Below are 24,125 nucleotides of genomic sequence, written 5' to 3' on the forward strand. Positions count from 1 at the left end.
TCTTGGTGAGCCTGGCTAGAGGTTCATCAATCTTGTTTATCCTTTCAAAGAACCAGCTCTTGTTTTCATTGATCTTTTGTATTGTTTTTTTGTCTCTATGTCATTCATTTCTGCTCTTATCTTTAATATTTCCTTCCTTCTGCTCACTGTGGGCTTTTCTTGTTGCTCTCTTTCTAATTCTTTGAGTTGTAGAGTTAGATGATTTATTACCATTTTTCCTTGTTTTTTTGAGGTAGGCCTGTAGAGCTATAAACTTCCCTCTCAGGACTGCTTTCATTTTGTCCCATAGTATTTGCATTGTTGTGTTTTTATTGTCATTAGTCTCCAGGATGTTTTTAATTTCTTCTTTGATCTCATTGATAACCCAATCATTGTTTAATAGCATGTTATTCAGCTTCCAAGTGTTTGAATTTTTTGGAATGTTTTTATTATAGTTTATTTCTAATATGCCATTGTAGTCTGAGAAATGCTTGATATGATTTCAATCTTTTTGAATTTGGGGAGACTTTGTTTGTGACCCAATATGTGATCTATTTTTGAAAATGTCCCATGTGCACTTGAGAAGAACGTATATTCCATGGCTTTGTGGTGAAATGCTCTGAAGATGTCAGTTAGGTCCATCTGATCTAGTGAGTCATTTATAATTGTTTTTTCTTTGCTGATTTTTTGTCTAGAGGATTTATCCAGTGATGTCAGTGTTGTATTAAAGTCCCCTGCTATGATTGTATTGTTGTTGATCTCTCCCTTGATATCTTCCAGGAGTTTTTTTTAATGTATTTGGGTGCTCCTGCTGGATTTACCTTTTATAAGGCTCATTTCAATAAAATGTAAATTTAAAATTATCCCTGATTCCCATCATTTCTCTGTATTACAATTCTTAGATGATTGAATGCATCTCATCATATTCTGTTTGTGCATTGTTTCCTATTATCTTGTCATGGCTTTTTTTCCCTTGTCTAATAATTCTATTTCTCATTATTCTTTGCATATATGATAATATAATATCTTCTTGAACATGTAGCTTTCATTAGTCTCACAGAGATTTCCAGGAATACCCTGACAATGCTAAATAATGTTAATGTCTTCCTTTCTGTCCTCATTTTTCTTCTAATGAAAATGTAGTTTTTCTTAATAGCAAAATGATACTTGGATTTATAAGTTTCTTTGTGGTATAATGGAAAGAGCACTTGATAAATTCCAGAACTTAGTTTCTATTCCTCACATTTGTTATTTTGTGATCTTCATCAAGTTACTGAAGTCTTCTGAACTTCAATTTATTTATCTGTATGTTGGGTATATTCACCTCTAACTCATTCTCCCATGGTTATTATGGAGTTATATTTAACTGACAATAAAATGCAGTTGAAGTCATTACTTTAAATTATAGCCATTGATTTAATATGTCCATTCCTTTTCACTAAGTCACACTTTATATTACTCTGAAGAATGAAAATATTGCATGAATGAAAGCTTTCCTGATATACAAGTGCCTGTCTTACTAATGTTGGTTAACCTGCTTTAGATAGGTCAATTCCTTCCTATCATGTCTATACTCTGAATTTGAAGTCTATACCAGGGATCCTCAAACTTTTTAAACAGGGGGCCAGTTCACTGTCCCTCAGACAGTTGGAGGGCCGGACTATGGTTAAAAAACAAACAAACTATGAACAAATTCCTATGCGCATTGCGGGCCCGGGCCCGGGACGAGTTGGCTGCTAAGCAGGACAGGCAGCAGCACCCGGCGGGCCGGATAAATGTCCTTGGCGGGCCGCATGTGGCCCGCGGGCCATAGTTTGAGGACGCCTGCCTCTGTACCTTCTATTTCTCATCTTTCCTTTGTACTGAAGTCTAATCTACATTCCATTGCTCCATATAATGCCAAGCATCATTTTTTTCTTATAAGTGCCTTTACAGTTAACTCTTTCTTCTCTATTTCTGCTGCCTGTGTCCCATTTCAAGCTCTTGTCATCTCACAATTGGGTTCTTGCAGTAGCTTCTCATGGTATCTCTTATCATTCTTGACTCCAATCATCACAACAAATCACTTCCAGAAAAATATTTTTTAAAAACTATTTTCATTCTGTAACTTTCCTGCTTGAAACATAAAATGGTTTTATTGTCCAACATATTAGGTTAACACTCTCCGTCTGGTCTTAAAACATCTCTGTATTTCAGTGCTTTCTCACATTGCTAACCCATGTGGACCCTTTGATTCAGAAAAATTTGATAACAACAACAAACATAATTCATATACAATATACCCTCCCTCAGCCCCAATATAAGGTTCTGTCCCATATCTGGAATTCTTTGCTGTCTACTAAAGTACAGGGTGTACCCCCAAAATGTATACACACTTTTAATGTTTATAAAGTCAGTGCTTGTTAACATACAGTTAATTTTTAAAATGTAAAAGAATCTGCAGAAATGACTAATTTTTTTTTTTTTTGTCAGTGCTGTTTTCAAACTGATGGCACTGCTGATAACATGAAACAATGGAATCACAAACATTGAGAATCATTTTGTTTGGTATTTGTAAAGCCCTCAATTCAATAAACTGTTGCTGGTTTTGTTCTGTAAATTTTTTAAAAAATATATTTCTTTATTGATTTAAGAGAGGAAAGGAGAGGAAGAGAGAGACAGAAACATCAATGATGAGAGAGAATCATTGATCAGTTGCCTCCTGCACACCCCTTACTGGGGATCAAGTCTGCAACCCAGGCATGTGCCCTTGACTGAATCGAATCTGGACCCTTCAGTCTGCAGGCCAAAGCTCTATCCACTGAGCCAAACCAGCTAGGGCTTGTTCCGTAAACTTTATCTTTTATGTATCCCCATAAAAATTCTAGTGGATAAATTTCCTTTATTCAAAGCTCAGTCTGGCTTCACCCATTATTTCAAATCCGTTAAACCTAACTAGGAGTGAAAATCAAGTGAGTTATCAGCTGTTGAAGTGTGTATACATTTTTGGGGGGACACCATGTATTATTTCTACCCTGTCTTTGTAGCTTAACTAAAGTTCTAACACAGGGGTGGGCAAACTTTTTGACTCGAGAGCCACAATGGGTTCTTAAACTGGACTGGAGGGCCGGAACAAAAGCATGGATGGAGTGTTTGTGTGAACTAATATAAATTCAAAGTAAAGGAGTGAAGGGGAGAGCAAGAGAACCTGATAGAACAGCCGGATCCAGCCCGTGGGCTGTAGTTTGCCCAAGGCTGTCTAACATCTCTATGGAATAATTTCTTTCTCTGTCTTACACTTGTTTGTTACTTTAATTGGAATAACACTCAGGACACTCATTGTAAGTAATAGAAATTGAAATCAAGCTAAGTTAAGCAAAAAAGATGATTTATTAATTTATGTAATCACTAGTGACCTGGTGCATGGATTTGTGTACATTGAAAGGAAATTAATTAGAAGGTGGTCAGTGAGGCGGGATTGGCAAGAAGGGCCAGACATGCCCTGAAGCCAACCTCCTGTGGTTCCTCCCCGCTGCACCACTCGAAGTGCTTCTGTGGAGTGAGATGGATCCCTCCAGCAGGTGGGGTCCCTTGGACTGGCCTGCGGGAATTGGGCCGAAACCTCTGACATCCTCAGAGGGGTCCCAGAGTGTGAGAGGACACTCTGCAAAGTTGCTGTCATACAGGGTGTGGAACACAAACACAAGTGTGCAGAAAACCAGATTCGGGCCAACAGTGCCCCAGCAACAACATAACCCAAACCGAAGGTGGAATTGCATATGCTTCAGAGAATAACTTGTTATTCCTGTGTGTTAGATGATCCCAAATAGTTTAATACACTCTAGTATCCCAAAGGCATGATTGAAGGATTAGAGTGTGGAGAGAAGAGCAGACATTAGTGCAGCAGAATGTAAAAAGCCAACACTTCGGTATCTTCCTGGGATTTCATTGTGTGGATTTCACTGCGAGGAATCTGGGTGCATCACCCAAGAGCCACCACAGCTCGGCAGCTCCTGCGTTGAGCATCTGCGCCCTGGTGGTCAGTGTGTGTCATAGCTACCACTCGGACACAGAATATTAGCTTTTTATTATATAGATGAAAGTAAAAAATGGAGTAGGAGAAACTAATAAATAACAACCAAGAGCCCAATAATGACAAATTTACTCTCTCCACCGCTTAATTCCTCTCCTTTTCATGGGGGCATTGTTCTCTCTTTTCATCTCCTCATGAGTCTAGACTCCTGACTACTCTTGGCTCACGTTTTTGTAGAGAAGGAATAGTTTGTGCAGAGAATAAAGAGATTCCCTATGTTAGCTTGAGTTTGAAAAAAATCCAAGCAAAAGTTCTGATAACCAGTGTCGGCCATAACTCTCCCTATTAGGTCCATCACTAAGGCTAAAGAGCTGTAAGTGTAAAGTGAATCATATACTCATCTTGATTCAACAGAGAGGCAGGGGACTCTATTACCAGACAAAGAAATTATGTGCAGACATGGCACTGAGACACTTCCTGGAAGCTACAGTTACCATGTTTATATCAATACGAATGAGTTCTTATTAAATTTAGAGTGTGACCACAGTCATTTTCTTTTTTTGTGGTTGGTGTATAGTTCCGTGAGCACATGGTCCAACATAGTTCTAATTCATAGGATTATTTTAAAAACAGAATCACTTTGTTTTGCTGCAAAGTTAGGAATAGATAGGACTCCCACATCAGGGATTTCTCTCAGCCAGAAGTGCCCCTTGGAGGCATGGGAATAATCAAAGATACCTTGAGGGAGAGGGGGAAACTAAGCCACACTGGCAGCCTCCATATGCTTCAGAGAATAACTTGCTATTCCTGTGTGTTAGATGATCCCAAATGGTTTAATACACTCTAGTATCCCAAAGGCATGATTGAAGGATTAGAGTGTGGAGAGAAGAGCAGACATTAGTGCAGCAGAATGTAAAAAGCCAACACTTCGGTATCTTCCTGGGATTTCATCAGTGGCAAATTGAGGACAAAAGAATTGGACCATGAGTGATTTTATTAAAACACTGGGTGAATCCAATCAAGATGCTTTAGTTTTTAAGTTCCCTGATGACAAAGGTTATGTCTGTTCTAATTTGCTCTGTGAGGTGTCTACATAGGCAACAGGGATAGGGATCATGTTTTTAAGAAACACTAAAATGTGTTTTGTGGCAACACACAGTGCACCACCATATCTAATGAACAGCTTTAGTTTTCAATTTCTTGGAAGAATACTCAGTAATAGTGGAATTAACAGGAGATAGAAATTGGGAACTGTGGGTGTTAACTGAAGCACTGAGAATAGAGGTAACAATGTAGGGAAAGTTTCTATTAAGAGGAGCTGGTCAGAGTCAGTGATGCCAAATACCAGCATCTAAGAAAAAAAAAAAAAAACTTATAGAAAAAGAACTTATAAAACTCTGTATGATTAAGAATAGCAGTATTTGTTGAGCTATTTTTATATGCCAGACTTTGTTCTAAACATTTCACCTGCAAAAATCACATTGAATCTTCATAAGTACTTTATGAGAATTTTATGGATGCGAAAACAAAGGTTTAGAGAGATAAGTCACTTGCCCAAACACCGAAATTAGTAAGTGACAGGGTCAGGATTTGAACCCAGGTTTGATTAAATTGAGATTTAAACTTAGTCTAACTTTAGATCCATTTACTTAAGGCCTATTTTGTGACAGCCTATTAGGAAGAAAAAGCTATGAGAAAGCTAAGACAGGGACTAACGTTTATTAAGAAGCTATTTTGTGCAAGACATTGAACTGGTGGTTGTCATCCCATATTGGACGTGATTTAGGAAACTGGAGCTCAGAGGCATTTAAATAACTTGTCTAGGCCAATGTATCTAGGACATTTCATATGAAAGAAACTCGGTCTATATATTACAAAGTCCTGTGTGCTTTCCAAATATCATTATGTCTCTGACAGCATAATTATATTAATTTTTATCTTGCCCAAGGATTTGGGTACCTTTTGTGACAGGACATTTTGATCAGCTGCTGAGGTCTATTTTCATTTACTAGAGCAGCCATAACAAAGAACTATAAACTGGGTGGCTTAAACAACAATTTATTTCTTCGTGGTTCTGGAGGCTTTAAGTGTAAACTCAGTGTATACCAGGGTTGGCTCCTTCTTAGGGCCTTACTCATTGGTTTTTCGATGACCACCTTCTCCCTGTGTTCTCATATGACCTCCCCTTTCAGCATATCTGCATACCAATCTCCTCTGCCAGTCATATTATATTTGAGACCCATCTGACCTCATTTTACCTTAATTGACTCTTCAAAGGTCCTGTCTCCAAATACAGTAACATTTTAACGTTCTAGGGGTTAGGGTTTTAATACATGAATTTTGGGGATACACAATTTAGCTCATAGCAAGGCAAACAGTGCTCTGGGAATATGACACAAACTGAACAGCTCAAGTAGGCTCTAATGTCCACTGCCAACACTTTCAAGTTACCATCATTTCTTGCCTGGACTATGCATTAACCTCCTAACTAAGCTTCTTGATTTCTCTCTTATCTAATCTCAGATGAAATAATAATTTGTCAGTGTTTTTCCTTAAAAGACCACATAGCACAATTCTAAAAATCATCACTTACTTTGTATTCCTGTGGATGCCAACCCCCTCCAAGTTATACTACAAAGTGGCCCTCCATACTCTTATATCTTTGTTCCCTTATTAATTCTAAGCTCTTATAATTGCAATACTCTGTTTTTCTCTATGGACCACAACTCTGCTTTCTTGTCTCATTATTGCTAGAGTATTCTTTAAGTGCAGTTCCAATAATGTCATCTGCCCTCTCAAACCCCTTCTGTTGTGCCCCCTTATCAAGTTAGAGCTCTTCCCACTGTGACCCTAGCCTGCTTTGGGTTCTCCCTTCTTGTAGCCTATGAAGTGGGAAGACTGGATCTTCACCACACATTTACCCACCTCAACCTGCCTGTGCTTATTCTGTTTGCTCCATCTGGAATGCCATCAAATTAGTCCCCAAATCCACTCCTTCTGCAAGACCCAACTTAAATTCCACTTCATGAGCAGACATTTTCATGACATAACCAATCAGACATGATAGAATCTCCTGTTCTTCACCATTAAACTTTCACCTTTACTATATTGGATCTTTTTACAAAAGGGAGTCTTTACTGCAGCCACTATAACCTCGGTGGCCCTTTCAAAGTATTAGAGTAACTGAAAATATGATAGAAACCATTGGCCCAGAATCTTAGGAGATTTTATTGAATAGTCCAGTGTTTCACTGACTATAGCTCATAGAGGTATGCACAAGAGAATTGCTAAATTTTTAATAGCTTATTGTTGAGCTTTGCTTTTTAATTAAAATTAAATTACAGAAATGTAAAATTAAATTATTTTTGAAATGTAAAATATCAGCAAATTCTTGTTAAAAACAAAATATTACTAATTATTTTATCACATTTTACTGTTTTTATACTTTTTGGGTTATTTACAGATATCTGGTCAATATAGTAAATATTGGTGTACTACTCTGCATCTCCTTCCAATGCCATGTTCAATGACCTCACATTAGTAGCTTGAAATTCATTGTGGTGGGAACATTTACACCCTGGAAATTAGCACACTAAAAATTAGGGCTTTATTTTTATTGTCTAGACTTCTAGAAAATGTTAACAGTTAGGATTAGATTCAAAAGTATGTCATATCTGTAGCCATCATATTGTGAATAGCACAATATGTAAAGAAATATACTTCGAGTACTTGGAACTATTTTCTGATTCACAAAAGGTACCTGTGCCATTGATTGGTGAGCAAAGTTCTGACATACAACTTATTTGGTTTCACTTTCATCAAATAACATATATAAAAATTTCAGTCAATATTCATGTCAGAAAACTCTTAATTAGTAAATTGCAATCATACATTGGCTATAGATGCAAGATTTTGGCATTTTGTGAGTTAATTAGCTATATGAAATTTATAATAAAAACCTTGTGTATTTTGTTATTTCTAAATCGTGTGCTACATTTATTTTATAACGAGTAAAATTTGTAACGCACACACATACCCCTGTAGAAAGGTAGCTGTTAAACATTTACCACCAGATATTCCCGCATATCATGGAAGTCAAGCGAACTCCTTGTCAAACTCTAAGAAACAGAGGCACTTGCAAATAGTTTAAATAACCTCAATATATTGCCTCTCCTGTATCAGATACCACTTACAATACCACTTTAAATCTTCTTGGCTTCTCCTGTTTCCAGACCTTTGTTCTTCGTTTCACTCACAGCCAGCAAAACAGTGACAAAACTTGCTGGACTTGAAATAATTGCCCCTGAGTGCCTGGCCTCAGGTCTGTTCTGCACACCTCTGACTTTCTACTTAGGAGCTCCCTTGCTATGCTCAAGTAGACTGCTTGGAGCCAATTCATAATAAGAAAGGGAAAATAATGCCCTAGGGAGGTCATCTTTAACCAGTGGCAAATGGGAGACGGTGGACATTCTTGTCTCCCTTCCTCCTTAATACAGTTTTTGAAAAGCAGCCTTTATAGGGCCTCTGGATAGATCAGCTCATGAAATGAGCAATCAAATAGCCTCTGGGACCCACTCTTGTATTGGCTTCTTCTCCTTCGCTATAGCAATCTTGTTTCCCTCAGCCCTGTGTTATTCAGGACCCAGGCTAACCTACTTCCCATAATCATGTGGGGCAAATGGAGAAAAGTTTGATAACATCTATTTCATGTGACTAAACTAGTCCTTGGAAATAGGGCAGAGCTAAGCTATTTACCATGGCAAATACAAAAATTAAAATTACCCAGTAGTAACAAGGGAGAAACAGAAATAGCAAAAGGATGTAGTATATGTCTTGTCACCTGATGTGTTCAATTAGAAGTAATCTCATTGCTTTGAACTCTACCACTTACATCCAACCCAGTACTTTGTATCTCTGTTATGGTATATTCATATATGTGTGTGTGTGTGTGTGTGTGTGTGTGTGTGTGTGTGTATAAATATATACACACACACACACACACATATAAAAGTGTAATGATCATATATCTATATGAATATTTGTTTATGTATAGATATATAAATGCTCACATATAAGAATGCCTATCATTATATATATATAATTTTATATCAGCCCTCTATGTGCTTATTAACATATTAAGTAACAGATATTTATTTATGTAGCTGCCTTCCCTCCAGCCTTATTTAATATCTAGCTTTTAATTTTAAATTATTTCACTGAAGGCTTAGATATTAACTGAGACGGAACCTATCCTCTTGAAGGTATTAAATCTGGGATCTGTGGAAACGACCCAAGATTTGAAAAATAAACAAAACTAGTAAACTTGATCAGCCTTCCTCCATTACCCACATTTTTTAGTGGTTTCTATAAGTATATACAACCTGGGGTCAACCTCGTAATGCTTGAAATTGGGCTTCCTTCTACAGAAAAACTAAAATCACAACTTTTCTGGTTCTAACTCAGAAGGTTTTGCCATTGCCTTAGAACAGAAACTTGTGGGGATTTTTTGGTATTAAAGACACACACACACACACACACACACACACACACACACACGCCCACACAACTGGTATATCTGACTTACAAGAAAATGTACATTTCTTCCCTACAGGTTTCTACTAATTTATCAGCAAACAATTTATTTATTTAGAAATATATTTAGTGCGTTTTGTCCTCTCTTGGTTTGATACATTGGAGAAAATGCATGTCTTGTGCCTGGTGGAAAGTTACTGCTGTTGTTGGCATCCTTTAACAAATAAGATGAGTACATTCAGGAGAGAATAAAGCCTTATGGTACTAAGCAGGTCTCAATAGGGTGGGACATCTCAAAAGGCTAAATAATACTTGATATAATGTCTGGGAGTTATAGGTAGAACAGATGCTTGACTAAAGATTAGTGACATAAATTACAAATTTTCCAACTTCAATGAAGACTGTTTTCTGTATGTTACCAGAGACATGCTACCAGACACCTTTTCAATAACTGCATTGAGGAGAATTTCTGACTTTTGAAACATATTTAAATACATACAAAGCAAACCTAGCTTAGAAATTATCCACAAGGCTCAGAATATATATTGAGAAATGGAAAATGGAACTGGGAGCAAGCATGTGTAAGAGGAATACAGAAAATGGCTAAAATTCTTTTCATAATTATTATAATACTAGAAGCCCATTGCACGATATTCGTACAAGAATAGGCCCCTGGCTTCACTCCCAGCCACCCAGAGCCGGCAAGTCCCCGCTTCCCGGCCGCCTAGGGCCTGGCAGCCAGCAAGTCCCCGCTCCCCGGCCTCCCGGAGCTGGCACGTCCTCGCTTCTGTCTGGAGCACCACTCCAGTAGCTCCCTCCACCGCCTCCCTTCCCCTCATAGCAGGCTTCACACCGCTCTGCGCCTGCATATGCAAATTAGCCTCCATCTTTGTTGGGTTAATTTGCATACTCACTCTAATTGGCTGTGGGTGTAGCGGAGTGATGGTTAATTTGCATGTTTCTCTTTTATTAGGTAAGATAATAAAACAATGTAGGAAGCAGATCTAAAATCCCACTCTCTAAGGATCCTTAGACCCATCATTTTAAAGATAAGGAGACAAATTCACAAGAAAAGCTACATGGTTTCTCAAAGACCCTGCAGGTGATAAGTTAAAGATTTCAGACACTCTCTGCTCCTCTTAAGGTGCAGGTTACTAACTGCGCTGCTGTTCACAGTAGATGCTTAATAATAATTTATTAATGAAAAGCTGATGAGCCTTGAGGGCATTATACTAAGTAAAATAAGTCAAACAGAGAAACACAAACACTGCATGATCTTATATGTGGAATCTAAAATAAGCCAAACTCATAGAAACAAAGAGTAAATTGGCGGTTGCCAGGGACTGGGGATGGGGAGATATTTGTCAAAGGGTGCAAACTTTAAAATGAATAATTCTGAGGATCTAATATGCAACATAGAGATTGTAGTTAACAATACTGTATTGCATACTTACAAGTTGCTAAGGAGAGTAAATCTGAAATATCCTCACCAAAAATAAGGTAACTATGAGAGGTTATGTGTATGTTAACTCACTTTGTTATGCTAACAATTTCACAATATATGTATATCATGTCATCACATTTATACTTTAAGTTTACAGACTGTTATATGTCAATTATATCTAAAAAAATCTTGGATAAGCTAATACTTATTTTTTCATTTATTCAACAAATACTTAGGCAGCCTAGGCTCTGGAGAAAAAAGTAATTAAAATGTAAAGCCTTTTGCTGATTAGCTCTCAGTCCTTTATGGAGTCATAAAAACAAATAATTACAATAAAATATGATGTTGCAGTGGGTTGGACAGTGAGAGCACAGTAGTAATTCAATACTCTCTGATAAAGATACAATGCAGCCAGGTATGCAATTTTAAGAAAGGGTAAAGTCCAGGTTGATGTAGCTCAATTGATTGGGCATTGTCCCATGTACCGAAAGGTTGCCAGTTTGATTTCTGATCAGGGCAGATGCCTGGGTTGCAGGCTGAATCCCCAGTAGGGGGCATGTGGGAGGCAGCTGCTTTATGTTTTATGTTTTGCTCTCACATTGATGCCTCTCTCTCTCTCTCTCTCAAAAAAAGGGGGGGGGGTAGAAACATGAAATTAATTTAAAATATACATTTAACTCAGTGCATCCAAAATTTTATCATTTCCACATGTAATAATTTTTATAAAGTATTAATGAGATATTTTACATTTTTTTCATACTAGTCTTTGTTTTATGGCAACAAAATATTTGGATTAGGCACATGTCAAATAGCCACAAACACACTCAATCACCACATTGGACAGCACAGGTCTGAACTACAGGCAACAGCCACCAAGGACATAATCCCTAACACAGCATGTTTCACCCACTCCCAAATGAAGCTCAGAGTTTGGCAACAACAACAGGTTGGCATTGCACTACATTTCAATTCTTTCTACTTATTTCTAAATCTTCAAGTAAAGGAAAGTTAACTGAGTCCCTCCACTCAATGCCATGGGAGTCGCTGAGTCTTTCCAGAGGGAATGAGCAGCCACAGAACCTAAACAGAGCAGATCTGAACGGGAGAAGGGGGCGGCAGGCCAGGGAGCTGCTGTCAGAAAAGGCTGTCAAGCTTGAGCAGCTTTGGCTGTGCTGCAGAGAATTTTGTGCCTTCAGCTGGTGATGGGAGAATGTCTGAGTTGTCATTAGATCCAGTTAGAATAGTGGATCAGAGGTGACTAGCGAGCTAAAACAGAGTCACAATGAATAACTCCTCCGCCCTGTGGAACCACTGGCACACAGCTCCATGGAGAGGTTTGTCCTTTCTGTGGAAATGGAATCCCTCTTAATGAGACATGCACTGCAGGCTTCGGCAACGAGGTTGACAGCTTGTAAAGAAAGCAGAAGGAAGTTGGAGTCTGAAGGGTTAGACTGGGAATCTGGGTCAAACTTTTTTTGTTGTTTTCCTCTAGGAAGAATAGCCAGAAAATGAAACAAGTAAAAAACTTTGTTATTTTTGCAAAGATTGATAAAGTGACTTTTGTTAATTTTGCAAATTTTAATTTAAGCTATATTAACAGCTACTAATTAAAATACTGCAAGCATTTTTAATATCAAAATCAACATTTCCCTTTCCTTTGTCCCTCTAAAGTCCTTATTCCCTCCCCAGCAAAGATTTAATTAAGTAGCTAATAACATGTGTCTAGTTCCAAAAGCCTCCTCTAATTTTACAGGCCTTACTCTATAGAAAGCTATAATAAAGCATTATATATTTTGTAGGAAGGCATTGATATTGAAACACCAATTCTCAGCAGTCATATGGATGGGATCACTTAGTGCTAAATCATAGCCTATATAACAAAAGCCTAATATGCAAATTGACTGAACCATAGAACAACCAGCAGAACGACCAGTCGCTATGACACACACTGACCACCAAGGGGCAGATGTTCAATGCAGCAACTGCCCCCAGCCTGTAGGCTCCAGGCCAGCCAAGGCGGGTACCAGCGGCCCTCCCCCCCCCGCCCCGATCACCCCACCAGTCGCCCCACAGATCGGCCTTGATTGCTGGCCAGGCCTAGGGACCCTACCCATGCATGAATTTCATGCACCAGGCCTCTAGTATGCCTATATTTCTCGTAATTAGGCAAAAAGTTATTTGTTAAATAATATATGTTTGCTGAAATGAATTTAATTCGGTAGTATCCAGAATTGGTTTCAAAAGAACCATTTAGCAGTGGGTAAATGCCTTTGGAAGAACCACAGAACTACCAACAATTCTCAGTGCTTTAAGGGTCATAATATACTGTAGGGAAAGAGTACAGGCTTTGAAACTTAACAGATGGAGGTTGAAATTCCACAAAATAGCTATTCATTATTTGGCAAATTCTCTCAGCATAAATGCTTTATTTATAAGTGTGGGAAATAATAGCCACTGCATAGGATTGTTTGGTTTGAATTATTATTATCATTATTTGAAGTGACTAGTACAGTGATTTTTTTTACCAATTAATTCCACAGGATCTAGATAAATGTTAATAGTGATGATGATGATGATCACACAGCCTGCTCTTATATGGCTTCTACTATTGTTACCAAATCAGTAATTTTTTTAAACTATTCATATTATTTTAGTATTCACAAGGTTAATTGTACAAAGGAATAAAAGCCCTTTGCTGTATTGGTTTCCATAATACATTGTCTTGATTTCTCTTGTTTTTCGTTGTTTTTGTGAGCTTTTCCTTCTTAATTAATGCATAAATATTTGAATTATTTAGGATATAATCAGAACTCTTCTTACCTTCACATCCTACACATTCATCTATTACTGTTACTATCCATATGTTGATGACTCCCTAACAGTTCCAACTTAGACTTCTAGTCTCTGAGCCAGATGTCCTTACTCAGTTTCCGGCATGGTATTTCTAATTGGCTATTTCACAGAAATTTAAAAATAAATTATAAGACTTTATCTTATTTTTTTTCTACATTTGGTTCTCTTTCAGTTTTCTCTCTGTTAGTTCAACCCAATTACAAGAACTAGAGGCACTGAAGGGAGTAGATATCACAACTTTTCACTCCAGGGCTCAGAAACCTACAGAACAGAACTAGAGATGAATCTCAGACTTGTGCTTCACATGTGTGGCAGGTATAACTATCATGCATATATCTTTCATCGAACCTGTCCCATGGCCTCTGCTGCATATGACTTAGTGTGTTCAACTTGTACCCCTTCTCTTAAGATCAAACTTATTTTTCTAGTTTCATTCCTGGTAGCCAGAAGAAAAATTCACCACCTTAGATTACCACTCAACAAACCACTTGACATATACTTTTTCTGACAGTATCCTGTAGCCCTGGTTAGTATTCCCATAAATAACATTTTATACATATAGCTTAAAATCAAAGTTACTAAGTTATATTATACTAGCATTTTTTTTCTGCTGAATTTACTATTGAAGCATTGCTCAAATGTTGCTTACATAATCCATGTCTAGAGTATTGCCTAAAGTGAATTTGCTAAATGAGATGCTTCTAGTACTTCCAATGTTAAAACAGCCTGGATCAGATCCAATAATGGCCTGCCATTATGTTCAGTGTTATGCTATATGGGTAATGTCATAGAAAGATTCCAGGATAGGATTTGAAATAATTGGACAAAACTTTGAAATCCATTTGTTAGCGAAGGTTTTATGGGAAAGGCATTTATAATAATTCATGGAATCTTAATGAGGTACATGATTGATGATAATAACATTTTACTCCAATGCTTTAAATCTCCAGCATCTAAAATACCTAGTTCTGAAGTTCAATGGCCCTGCTTAGGAATATTCCTTGGGCCCTTAACTTCCTTCTTTTTTCCCCCCATTCAACAAAAAATGTATATATGGTACATTGTTTTTGTTGTAAGGATAGAAATATCTACCTTGAAGAACATTATTATCTGGTAGCTGGAGATAAACATAAACAAATTAATCCAACAGAGTTTGAAATTGCTATACTCATTGCACATATGTCTAGAATGGGGAAATACATATATTTTAAAAAGAGAGTGATATTAATAAAATGAGATCATAAAAGTGATATTAATAAAATGAGAACAGGTGTTTGTCTTTCTGGCTCTTCTCCCTTCTGGCTGTTTTTGTTAACCACCAGTATAACTAAAACACAGCCCATTCAATATGTGCAGGTTTGGCTAAGATACCCTGATGAACATTTATGGCCCCATTAAAGGGCAGGAAGTGGTAATTGGGGGATTGAATACTGATTTATTGATCCTGCCCACACATATTTTGAGGGGATGGTATGAGAAATGGTAGCATTTTTCTTTCCTAGTAGTTGTTAATGGAATACATTGTTTAAAAATAGCAACAGGATATTAGTAGTAAAAGCCATTTGGAATATATTTTTAAATTACTGTTTATATTGACAATCTTATTTCCTTTTTGACAAAAGATAATTTGGTCTAACTAAAAGGAAAAAGAAATTCTAATATGGAAGGCCAAGTTTAATACTTTTCTTTGAAGTGAATTAATATTTCCTAAAGTGAATACTTTCTGAAAGAATCATTTTAAATATTTAGCATCTACTTGATAATCATTTTTGAACAAATAAATTTACCTTTCTAAAATTTTACTCTTTTCTATCTTTCTGTACCACTTTTTCTGTTCAAGGAAACCCTGATTACCGACAATGTGATGATAAATATGGTCAAACAAGTGTACTTACTACCTTCAAGTGGCTTACAGTTTGGAAAGTAGAATATATAAATGTATTCAAAACATAATACATAAACATATACAGCATGTAACATATAAATATATGTCCATAATATAATAAAGTATAGTAGCACCATAACTTGTCATCTGACTCAGGGAAATCTCATGATGAAACAAATAATATAAAGTGGGTTTATAAAGGAAAAATATGTCAATATTGTAGATTGTATTTTTAACCAAGTTGTCAATATTAAATTATCAGCATAATCAGCCTTTTCATAAATGCAAATGAACCATTGTTAAATGTTTCTAGCAATTATAAGTAACAAAATTATGTTCTTCAGTATTATAAAACCAATAGGCTAAAATGTGTAAATATGTATAGTCTACCATGTGCTTAGTATTATACCTATACTTAGTTAACATCTATCAAATGAGTAACTAGGTTACACTATCCGCAGTGGTCGGCAAACAGCAGCTCGCGAGCCACATGCGGCTCTTTGGCCCCTTGAGTGTGGCTCTTCCACAAAATACCACGGCCTGGGCGAGTCTATTTTGAAGAAGTGGCGTTAGAAGAAGTTTAAGTTTAAAAAATTTGGCTCTCAAAAGAAATTTCAATCGTTGTACTATTGATATTTGGCTCTGTTGACTAATGAGTTTGCTGACCACTGCTCTAGGGAGATCCTTAAAAAGCATGGTGGAGCAGTTAAGTTTAGTTACACAAGCGTTTGTTGGGTGGCCCTATGGAGATATGGTCTTCAGCCTAAATAAGTTTACAGTCTGGATATTTGAGCTGGGCCAGAAAGAATGGGTAAGATTTCAGCATGGGAAAAGGGTATTCCAAGTGGAAAGAACATCCTGAATAAAGGTAATAATTGGGAACATGTGGGGTATCTAAGGTACATATGAAAAAGCATAGTTTTAGAAATAAGACCCCCCAAATAATGGTAGGTATGGTGTGAAAGAACAAAAGATAGGAGATGATAAGAGATTATGCAAGGAATAATGAGGGTCTAATTAGGGTGGGAGAAGTAGAAGTACAATGAAAAATGAAAACTACTGTTAGAGAAAAGAAAATTACTTGTGTGTTTTTATGATGACTCTATTATTTTTTATTCTTAAGACCATGTTCCTCAACACACATAAGGTTTATAAATATGAACCATATCTCCAATGGGTATATTACCAGAAAAATATCTCACTTACTAGGTATTCTTATTTATGTTAACATACTTCGTTATCTTTATCCGAAAGTATGTTTAAGCCACAAAAGTACAGCAGTTACTGATAGTGAATTGGTACCATCAAAAATAGCAGTTGTCTATGCTTATACATTACATACTAAAGAGTTGTTTGGTGCTTTTAAGCATAAAGTTCAAATAAATAATCTCTCTTTGGTTAGGAGAAAGATTTAAAGTTATTCCTTAGCAAGTCTGACTTTCAATGTGTACCCTTAGGCTTAAGTAGAGGCAGGTACATCCAGATCCCAGCTAACACAGTACAGGTCAACTAGCACTAGTGAGAGCACCTACCTTTAAATAATATTTGAGGTTGAGATATTAGAATCTTTTTATCCAAGGGAACACTGAAACCCTCAGGAAAAAAATTCAGATGTGTTGACTATTGAACAACTCTGTTCTTCATGTTTTAAGTGAAATGTTATGTAATCACTCATTAGAATGATATACCCAAGACACAAATGATGCAATTCTGATTGTAGGTCAGATAATCAATTCCACAGTTATTTTCATCAGGAAAATTCTCAGTAGGTATTGATTACTTTGCACTCTTCATTCATTCATTTTTTTTTCCTTTATTCAACTTGTGTTAATTATCTTCCAGGTCCCTGTGAGGCATTGGGAATACAAAAGTAAATAACATTCGTGTTCTGAAGGTATATACCGAACACAGAGAAGTAAAGGTAGTAGTCCATTGTAAGATCAAATGAGGCACAAAGGAGGGGATGCATAGGAGGGTTAGGGAAGATTTTGCAGAGAAATCCCTTGAGCTTGATATTGAAGAATCAGTAAGTAGATGGTCATTTGACAGGAGCAAGAAAAATTAACTGGACTTTGCTTTATTTTTTCATTTATTTAGATCTGTGACATCTTGTGGATATCACCTCATTTCTAAAGTTTCTGGTATACTAGAAATGACTCATGTAGTCTTAAGTTAGAGCATCTACTCTTGGAATAAATGTGAATTAATCATGCTGTCGTGGGTTCAGGATTACTGTGTTTCATAATATAAGAAAAAAAAATAATCCTGGTCCTCTTTTACATTTTCATGCATCAGGCTTTCACTCTGTGGCTGAAGTGAGAAAAAAAAATTATGCATCTTTGAGAAACACGATAGCCAAAACCAACTGATGTGATAGAAACTCAGAACAAAAACAAAGTGATAGATAACTCAGCAATTGTTTGAAATAATATTTGATTAAATTTGCTCTATAATAATGCGATTTACAAAATTACTGAAAACTCCCTAGTTATTTTCATTATAGAGATAATATAAGAATAATTGCATGTTGGTATATCTCACCAGAAACATATGAGGATATCTAAAAGTTATAAATTAATATTTACTTTTTTACATTTGATTCAAGGATACTATAGAAAAACTTTGTCCTCAATATCAACAATGACAAATTTCTTTATTTGTTGATGTTCACTTGTCACTTCATTTAAAATTATCCGTATCTACTCTCCAGTATTAACAGCTTCAACTATGTTATTTAAATTTTTCCATCAAACTTGTACTTTCATATTTTTCAAAGTCAAATAGTGTAGAAGGGCTTCAAGCAAAAAGCAAATTTTATGTTTTTACCTTTCTATTTCTAAATAGTATGAATATACTACGTTTTAAATGCCTACCTTTTAAATTTATTAACAATAGACATCTCTTGATTCGCACATCTTCTCATTTCTTCTCTTAATAATATTAGATTAGTTCCTTCTTTTTTTTTAGCTTGAAATAATCCCCTTAATCATCTCTCTTTGTTTCCTGTATATTACTTCCAAATCAGGAGCAGAGGATTTTAATACCCTCCCCCTTTCCACCAGCTCTTCCTGCCCCTACCTCTCAAGCTATCATCTTACTCTTTAATTTTCATAGTAAATATTGATCACATACATATTCTATTGCATAATGAGTTTTTCATATTGTATTTTTGTGGATTTACAAAAGTTAAAAAACAGTATTTGAGCCTAGCTTGGTGTTGCTAAGTGGTTAGAGTGTCAGCCTATGAACCAAAAAGTTACGGGTTTAATTTCTGGTTAAGAGCATGTAGCTGGGTTGTGGGTTCACTCCCTGGCCTTGGTCAGGACTCGTGCAGGAGTTAACCAATCAATGTGCCTCACATCGATATCTCTCTCTCTCTCTCTCTCTCTCTCTCTCTCTCTCTCTCTCTCTCTCTCCATCGTCCCTCCCTTCCACACTCTCTCTCTCAATGGAAAAAAAAATATCTTCAAGTGAGAATTAACAAAAAGAAAAAAATAAATCAATATTTGAAATTTGCATCATTGCAACTATAGTGTGAGCTAAGTCAAGTCAGGGTATGATTACATTTCTTGTTATAATACTAAGTCACAGACCTTCTACTACTTAAAGAGGAATGTCTGATGGGTTCCTTCTTACTTTTACCAGTTTTAAATGAAGCCATAGGCTAGTTTGATATTCTATCCTGTATCTTTCTTTCTCAATAATTTTTGTTTCGCTGTTGAAAAAAAATAAATCTTTGCTTTCTCAGATTTGTCCTCATTCTGTACCTTGCTTGAAATCTGTTTCATTTCCTTTGAGAAACCTATGAACTTTTTTTAAGTTTCTCCTTTTTTAAATTGTGCAATTTCAGAATACAGTCATTTTATTAACTCCTGAAAAATCTCAACACTTCAGTCTTCCCAATTTTATTAGAAAACATATGTTCCTATTTTTAATCCCAAGCATTCAATGGGCTTCTTTTATTAAATTAAAAATATTACTCTGCAGCATTTTTATGTCTCACATCTGTTAAGATCGTTTCCCATTTAAATTTTAAAGTGTACTACTTGGGCTTTGATCAGATAAAATCATGTTTCCTAGTAAGCTTATTCTTTAGTCTAATGTTAAGTACTAATGCCACTTGCCATATTATTTCTTTTAGATGTTCCAAGAGAGAGCAGCTTAACTATGCCTAGAATATTTTTTTTTATAATCCCAATGGGTGCAATTGATTGGGTTCACGCTACCTGTCAGCTATTTTACAAATGTTAACTGTAATACACAAAATGCCCACATGTTAAGCAGTGTTATCTCTGATTTTCAGGTGAGAAAACGGAGATTTAGAGAGACTGTTCAAGCTGAATTAGAACTCAGATCTTCCTAATAACTAAATTCCCTCCCTATATACAGGCTGCTTCCATATAACTTACTGAATAAAGAAAACAATGTTAAAATAAAGCTGTTAGCAGAGGTGATAAAGATTATGAATTTGTCTGGTATAGTTTCTTGTCTTAACTGTGAATATATTGAGAATTTTCATTAATGTAATCACAATTGCTATACATCTAACTTGATTTATGCAAATGCCCCAGCATTACTCAAAACATTAAGTTCAAGACAGTTGAAAACAGAATTGTCTAAAAATAAATCAGAAAATAGGTTACTCAGATTAGTATAAAACTAGTAATTTAGGCCCCTTGGCACATTTTTCAGAGAGAGCCCTTTAAACTTTCTTAATTGCAAAATAACTATATTGCCCACCTGCCATCATCATAGAGGGTCCTTGTTGCTTTATTTCTGGAGAAGGAAAGGTACAGCTGGCCCACTTGCATTTTTCGCTGGGACTTAAGATAGCCTGCTCTACTTTGCCCTTTAAAACGGCACAAAAATCAAACCTCAATGTCAAGTGTCTCCTTAGCAGAGGTACCTGTGGAGCACATATAAGGCTGGGAGGGAGAAGATATATGTTCAAACCAAGACTCTGCCACCTACTTGCTAAATGTGACTTCAAATTTATCTGCTGTGAAGGAAAAATAGTATTACCTTTATCACAGACTTGGTGTGAGGAGCAGTGAGGTAATATATATGAACTGACTTTCCAAAATTAAAAATGTTGTACAGGTATAGTTATTTATAAGTTACTAGAGGCCCGGTGCACGAAATTCGTGCATGGGGGAGGGGGTGTCCCTCAGCCCAGCCTGCACCCTCTCCAATCTAGGACCCCTCGAGGGATGTCCGACTGCCCATTTAAGCCTGATCCCTGGGATCGGGCTTAAATGGGCAGTCGGACATCCCTCTCACAATCCAGGACTGCTGGCTCCCAACTGCTCGCCTGCCTTCCTTCCTGATTGCCCCTAACCACTTCTGCCTGCCAGCCTGATCACCCCCTAACCACTCCCCTGCCAGCCTATTTGCTGCTAACTGCCTTCCCCTGCAGGCCTGGTCAGCCCTAACTGCTCTCCCCTGCAGGCCTGGTCACCCCTAACTGCCCTCCCCTGCAGGCCTGGTCCCCCCCAACTGCTCTCCCCTGGATGCCTGGGTCCCACCCAACTGCCTTTCCCTGCAGGCCTGGTCGCCCCCAACTTCCCTCCTCTGCCGGCTTGGTCACCCCTAACTGCCCTCCCCTACAGTCTTAATCACCCCCAACTGCCCTCCCTTAAAGGCCTGGTCCCTCCCAACTGCCCTCCCTTGCTGGCCATCTTGTGTCCACATGGGGGCAGCCATCTTGTGTGTTGGAGTGATGGTCAATCTGCATATTACTCTTTTATTAGATAGGATAGAGGCCTTGTGCACGGGTGGGGGCCAGCTGGTTTGCCCTGAAGGGTGTCCCGGATCAGGGTGGGAGTTCCCTTGGGGTGTGGGGCGGCCTTGGTGAGGGGCCTGTGGTGGTTTGCAGGCTGGCCACGCCCCCTGGTGACCCAAGCAGAGGCCCTGGTCTCTGGGGTTTATTTATCTTCTACAATTGAAACTTTGTAGCCTGGAGTGGAGCCAAGCCTTCTGCTTGCTCCGTGGCTGCAGCCATTTTTTTTTGGATTTATGTATCTTCTATAATTGAAACTTTGTAGCCTTAAGTGGAGGCCTGGGCCATCCAGGGTGTGCAGAAAGCTTGGCTTGCTCCATCACCGGGGGCAACCCTAGCCTCCTGCTCTTTCCAGCTCTGTGGCTGCCGCCATTTCTGTTTGGGTTTATGTATCTTTTATCATTAAAACTTTGTAGCCTTGAGTGGAGGCCTAGGCCGGCAAGGGCAGGTGGAAAGCTTGGCTTCCTCCATTGCTGGGAAACCCAAGCCTTCCTCCTGCTCTCTGTGGCTGTAGCCATCTTGGTTGGGTTTATTTGCATATTTGCTCCTGATTGGCTTGTGGGCATGGCTTGTGGGTGTAGCGGAGTGATGGTTAATTTGCATATTACTCTTTTATTAGATAGGATATCTAATATAGTCATATAGTGAAACCTATGCAAATGAATTCCTTGTACTCTCTTATTCATTTGATATCTACTTCCAATGAAATTCCAGTTCCTAGGTGTGGTTGATTTTTTTTTTTAATATATTTTTATTGATTTTTTACAGAGAGGAAAGGAGAGGGATAGAGAGTTAGAAACATCGATGAGAGAGAAACATCGATCAGCTGCCTCCTGCACACCCCTTACTGGGGACGTGCCTGCAACCAAGGTACATGCCCTTGACCAGAATCGAACGTGGGACCCTTCAGTCTGCAGGCCGACGCTCTATCCACTGAGCCAAACTGGTCAGGGCAGGTGTGGTTGATTTTTAGGCCAGTTACATCTTTATACTTCCCTCAGGTCACATAATAGTCTCCTGTATTCTTCAAATCAATGCCCCCTCACCCGTTTAATATCTTGAAAACTCAGAAAATGAGCCCAGTATGAGTTATAGAGCTTTAAAAGGCTCAAAAAAGTATCTAAAATTGAAGCATAATGACATTTAAATGTGAAGGAGAAATGCAGATATAATTGGGTTTCTGACTCTCTTATAAGTCAGCCATAGAAGAATGCAGGGAGCAGAATCTTCACTCTTAGATCTGTGAATGGAGTGCAGCCTTCCACCTACTGTACGTGAAACTCTGGGCGAGTATATACCTAACTGCCTCACCTGTTTTTAAATCTGTAGCATGGAGGTTGTATGCATATCTCAAAGTATTAATGTGAAAGTAAAATGCAATCACATATGCAAAGGTCTTTCAATTATTCACTAATATAACTAGCTTTCCTATGGTTGTATAGAATGAAACTTTAAATGCTTTTCATAAGCTTATACATTTAACTGTCACATTACTAAAATCTCCAGGATCTGAATTTTTCAGTTGGGACAAAAGCACAAATTCTCATGATTATTAATAAAATATGCAAAATATTCTAAAATATAATATGCCATAAGATATTTTTACATCATATATACTATATATATATATATATATATACTAGAGGCCCGGTGCACGAAATTCGTGCACAGGGGTGGGAGGGTGTCCCTCAGCCCAGCCTACACCCTCTCCAATCTAGGACCCCTTGAGGGATGTCCGACTGCCCAATCGGGCCTAAACGGGCAGTCGGACATCCCTCTCACAATCCAGGACTGCTGGCTCCCAACTGCCCGCCTGCCTGCCTTCCTGATTGCCCCTAACCACTTCTGCCTGCCAGCCTGATCACCTCCTAACCACTCCCCTGCCAGCCTGATTGATGCCTAACTGCTCCCCTGCCAGCCTGTTTGCCCCTAACTGCCTTTCCCTGCAGGCCTGGTCCCCCCCAACTGCTCTCCCCTGCAGGCCTGGTCCCCCCCAACTGCCCTCCCCAGCAGGCTTGATCGCCCCAACTGCCCTCCCTTGCAGGCCTGGTCCCTCCCAACTGCCCTCCCCTGGTGGCCATCTTGTGGTGGCCATCTTGTGTCCACATGGGGGCAGGATCTTTGACCACATGGGGGCAGCCATCTTGTGTGTTGGAGTGATGGTCAATCTGCATATTACTCTTTTATTAGATAGGATAGAGGCCTGGTGCATGGGTGGGGGCCAGCTGGTTTGCCCTGAAGGGTGTCCTGGATCAGGGTGGGGGTTCCCTTGGGGCGTGGGGCAGCCTGGGTGAGGGGCCTGTGGTGGTTTGCAGGCCGGCCATGCCCCCCACCCCCCGTGACCCAAGCGGAGGCCCTGGTATCTGGGGTTTATTTATCTTCTACAATTGAAACTTTGTAGCCTGGAGCAGAGCCAAGCCTTCTGCTTGCTCCATGGGGGCAATCATTTCTCTTGGGATTTATGTATCTTCTGTAATTGAAACTTTGTAGCCTTAAGCGAGGCCTGGGCCCGTCATGGTGTGCAGAAAGCTTGTCTTCCTCCATCACCCAGGGCAACCCTAGCCTCCTGCTCTTTCCAGCTCCGTGGCTGCCGCCATTTCTGTTTGGGTTTATGTATCTTCTATCATTGAAACTTTGTAGC

The 24,125-nt window shown here is 38.3% G+C and overlaps 1 protein-coding gene across 5 annotated transcripts in view; it reads left to right on the top strand.

Annotated features, from left to right (window-relative positions):
* GRM5 (glutamate metabotropic receptor 5) overlaps nucleotides 1–24,125 on the top strand; it is a 485,303-nt gene that overhangs the window by 163,489 nt on the left and 297,689 nt on the right. The window lies entirely within an intron of this gene.

The sequence above is a fragment of the Plecotus auritus genome, assembly GCF_963455305.1.
Source record: "Plecotus auritus genome assembly, chromosome: 9".
Lineage (NCBI taxonomy): Eukaryota > Metazoa > Chordata > Mammalia > Chiroptera > Vespertilionidae > Plecotus > Plecotus auritus.